Raw genomic sequence first — 5282 nt, 5'->3', positions numbered from 1 at the left:
GGTTCAGAAGGAAGGAGAGAAGTACCTCCCTTATCAGTGGACTGGGGGAGGAGCATAGGAGAAGAGGGAGAGAGGGTAAGATTGGGAGGGGATGAGGAGGGATCTATAGCAGGGATATAAAGTGAATAAACTGTAATCAATAAAAATAATTTAAAAATGCTGGAGTGTGTTGGTGTGTACATACATAAGTTATGGTGTATACATGCTACTAAGAGTACAACTTATTGCTATTTATTTTCTACATCCCATATATAAGTTCTTCACATGGAACACAAAGAGTCTTTTGGCCAGTGACTACACTGGCCCTTATTTAGCGTGAAAATATATTAACATATCTACTAGTGTGTGAATTTGCATACACAGTAGCTCAACTATAAAAACATTAGAAAAATCACTAACAGTGATATGGACTACTCAGGGATTGAGTGCAAATCATCAGGCTTAGCAATAACTAAATTTACCCACTGAGACAATTCTCTGACCTTCACTTGCAGTTTTGAGAAATTCTTAAGAATAAGTCTTTACTCCTAAGAAAGAACTAACACATTCCAAAACAAGACAGGAGTGTATAATTTTCATTTGCAAGTAGCATTTATTAATCAAATAATTTCATTTTCTTCCATCCTCAGATGACAACATATTCATAATCAGAATAGAAGACAATACTGTACTGATGTAATTTTTCAAGTAAGTTTTATGAGTCTCAATGAGCTTAGTGGGGAGTGTTTGTCGTATGCAAAAGAGACAACATACCTTGAAGATCATAGAACCATGACGAAAATAGATCCCACACTCCTCATATATCTGTCATAGCCTAAGAATGAATAGTCCATCACATACATAACATGTCTTTTTGAAATAAATCGTGTTGCTGTTACATTAACTATCACTTCTAGATAAATCTCTATAAAGGCAATACTTCAAGATGATGTGCCATATAGTAAATATGGGAACATGTAGAAGCATGAAATTTCAAACAATATATACATACCTGTGTACACACATACTATAAAGCATCAATTAATTATTGATATCCAAGAAAGGCTTAAAAACAAACATCTTAAATTAATTTGTGAAAACATAAAAAAGTACAAGTTCTCATAGACCCTTCCTTGAAAACTATGATCTCACACTGCCTGATATAAATAAGCAATGGACCACATAGAAGATGGGGATTCCATTCTATACACTGCAGCAGAAAAATAACTATCACGAAGTGGAAATGCATTAGAAGATGAACAGCTGCCACAGAGGGAATATCAGAACAACCTAATAAACTTCTGTGAATGGATTTGCTACACACACAGCAAATTCAATAGCTACTCCAATGGTTCAAAATTCAGACCACAACCACAATTGGTGATCTCCTCCATTATAATGAAGTGAACATGGTAAATAATTACTTCCTCTGAGGCTCTTTTAAAAACAGATTCAAAATAGTTTCTATTCTTGGAAATGAATACATTTTTATGTCCAAAGTAATAATGCATTTGCATAAATAAGATTGCTCTCTTCTATGAATTCTTTTCTATGTCCTGACATAAAGGTGATATATTAAGATTTAAGATATTTACAGTACTAGATACATGGTTTTGCAGTTAAGTCAAGTTCATTCCCAGGACCTAGGTCAGGTTTTTGACAACTTTCTATAATTCTGGTATGAGAAAATCAGTGGGTCTAGTCTACTTGGAAACTAGAATGGACAGGCACATAAACAAACAAAGAAAAACTGTTATCACATAAGAGAAATTAAAACAAATTCTTAAATATATTTTTACTCATGAATGTTTTACTTGTATAAGCATTCATTACTGAACTCAGGTGTTGAGGCAACTACAGGCTTATCTACAAATGTCTTCATCATGAATTCCTTCATGTAACAGAAATCAAACATGTAGGTTTGAAATCAGAGAAATGAATCCTTTTCAGTTGGTGGTATCCTTTGGGAATGTTTAAAAAAATGTATCCCTGCTGGAGAAAGTATGTTACTTGGGGTGGGCTTGATAGTTTTCAGCTGCATACCATCTGTAGTTCCCACTCACTGCTTCATGCTGCAGATGAAGGTTGTGAGCTCCAAGCTTCCTACTTTAGCAGACACGCATGACACTTGTCTTGCCCAATTTATAGTGATCCCATATCCTCTACCATATCATAAGGCAAAGTCATCACATTTGGAAGTTGCCTTAGACATTGTGTTTGGTCACAGAAAATGCACTAATGTGCACACATAAATTTTACAACTGGATGATTTATTTCATGTAATTAAAGTGAATTGTGAAATAAAAATAGATTATCTTATTGTTTCAATTCATATGCCTTTGGTCCATGAGATTTCAATTGGAAACAAAATAAGGATGGATGTCACAAACACATGCGTACATTGTTGACACTTGTTAGAATTTTCTCCAAAATAATCTAGTGTAATTGAATGCAAGTTGGTGGGTCAAAGAACTTAACAAATCTTTTATTCTAATAGATGTTCTACATAATGAGTTCCTTTAGGTTCTCAAAGACTACTGTGATATGTAAAGGCTTTCAGATATAGCCCACAGAGTAAAGCTTTTACTCTTATATAATGGTAGCATGAAGCAGATAACTTTACCATACTGACTACATTTGTGGGGTTTCTCTGCAGCATGAGTTCTTCTCATGATTTCAAAGAAAACCCCGTGAAAAGGATTTACCACATTGCTTATTCAGAGGGTTTCACTGCAGTGTATGTTCTTTTATGTATATGGAGATAATTGTATTAAGAAAAGGCATTATCACATTGAAGACATGTGTAAGGTTTCTCTCTACTATCTGTTCATTTGCATACTTGAAGATGATTTTTATATGCAAAACATGTAAATGCAAATTGTATGTGGGAAGATGCAAAAGCAATTTCTCCTAAGTATTTCCTTTTAGTTACCATCATTCATTGATTTATAGGATTTAAGTTCATAGTCCCTAGGAAAGCTGTAGACTTCCTAATAGCTGACCGGCTTTAATTACTTAGCTTTTGTTGCCCAAAACATGACTGTTCCATACCATGATTTCTGGTCCCCTAACAATGACTGACCCAAACCACAGATTCTCTTTACTAAAACATAATACCTTTTCCTAACCACAAAAGAACAAATGGATATGATTGTTTTGACTGATAAACCTACATTTTGCATCAGGTGACTTCCTCAAAGACATAAACAAATCCCATATCCCTAAACCATGACTGATGGAAATAATTCAGTTGTAAAACAGTAAAGATGTTCATGGTTTTCAAGCTCAGAACCTCTGTAACTTTCTGGCTCATTGGATGGGTAGGCATCACAGTTCAACATTATGTGTCCTTCATCAAACAGGATGACAATATATTTTTTATCTGTATTGACCTGTTTGAGTTATATTGGATTCAGTGGACAGAAGAACACAAAAGCCTTACCATATTGATTATATTCTCAGATTTTTCTCTCCTTTTTAAAAATTTTATGGTGATGTAGAATATAGATATATGTAAAGACCTCCCATTTTAACACATTCATAAATTTTCTCTCTGTATGAATTCTTTCATGATGACGAAGATTATACAAATGTGGAGTAGTTTCACCATGCAAATACACTCATAGACTTTTGTTTCAGTATGAATTCTCTCATGACGTTGAAGATGATTGTGAAGAGCAAATTTTTATTAGGAGATAACTGTTATGTGAAAAGGCTTTACCACATAGATTACATTATTAAGGTTTCTCTCATGGGTGAGGACTTTTGTATATTAGGAGATGACTGTTACATGCTACATGCAAAGGCTTTAACACATTGATTACATCCATAAGACTTCTTTCCAGTGTGAGTTCTTTTTTTTTATTAGGAGACTACTGTTACATGCAATGACTTTACCACCTTAGTAACATTCATAGGGTTTCTCTCTAGTATGCGTTCTTTATGTCATAGGAGATTACTATTATGTCAAAATGCTTTATCACATTGGTTGTATTGATAAAGTTTCTATCCATTGTGCTTCTTCTACATACATGAAGGTTATGGCATGCAAAGTTTTTGACACATTGATTATATTCATAGGGTTTCACTACAATAAATGTTCTTGTTCAAGATAAGTCTTACATGAAGACTTCATGATATTAGTTATATTCATAAGAATTTTCTACAACAACGATTTTTATGTCTTAGGAGAACACTGTAATGTGCAAAGGTTTTACCACATTGGTTACATTCATAAGGTTTCTCCCCAGCGTGAGTTCTTTTATGAACTAGAAGAGAACTGTTCTTTGCAAAGGCTTTACCACATTGGTTACATTCATAAGGTTTCTCTCCAGTGTGGGTTCTTTTATGTACTAGGAGAGTACTGTCACATGCAAAGGCTTGACCACATTGGTTACATTCATAAGGTTTCTCTCCAGTGTGAGTTCTTTTATGTACTAGATGACTGAGGCTTTGCCATATTGGTTACATTCATAATGTTTCTCTCCAGTGTGAGTTCTTTTATGTTTTTGGAGATCACTGTTACATGCAAAGGCTTTACCACATTGGATACATTCATAAGGTTTTTCTCCAGTGTGAGTTCTTTTATGTACTAGGAGACTACTCTTCTGTGCAAAGGCTTTACTACATTGGTTACATTCATAATGTTTCTCTCCAGTGTGAGTTCGTTTATGTACTAAAAGTTTACTGTTACATGCAAAGGCTTTACCACATTGATTACTTTCATAAGTTTTTTTTTTTTTTTTTTCCAGTGTGAGTTCCTGGTCTTAGGAGACCACTGTTAGATGCATAGCCTTTACCACATCAGTTACATTCATGAGATTTCTCTCCTATATGTATACTTTTATGTCTTAGGATATGACTTTTATGTGCAAAGGCATTACCATATTGGCTACACTCATAGTGATCCACACCAGTATGCATACTTTTACACGTGTGGGGACTACTGTGATGTACAAAGACTTCATATTCAGTATCTTCAGGGAGTTTGTCAGCACAATGATTGTTTTCATACCTGCAAAGATAATTGGCACATATGACAGCTTTTCCACATTCATTACACTAATGGATGTTTTGCCACATGACTTAATTTTGCAGTTTGAATTAAAGGTAAAGAAGAATTACATTTTGAGTTTTCATCATTATTTTTATATTCACGTTGTTCTCCTCTACTGGCTGTTTTGCTGAGCCAGCAATCAGCTAAATACTGATGAAATCATAGTATTGTTAGTTCTATGGCTGATCACCTGTCATATATTTTGTAAACATTTGTCCTTCCTTACTTATCTATTGGAAATAATAAA

Source organism: Meriones unguiculatus, assembly GCF_030254825.1.
Source record: "Meriones unguiculatus strain TT.TT164.6M chromosome 13 unlocalized genomic scaffold, Bangor_MerUng_6.1 Chr13_unordered_Scaffold_47, whole genome shotgun sequence".
In the NCBI taxonomy this organism is placed as follows: domain Eukaryota; kingdom Metazoa; phylum Chordata; class Mammalia; order Rodentia; family Muridae; genus Meriones; species Meriones unguiculatus.
The sequence above is the reverse complement of the archived record's forward strand: the minus strand, read 5'-3'. Positions refer to the sequence as shown.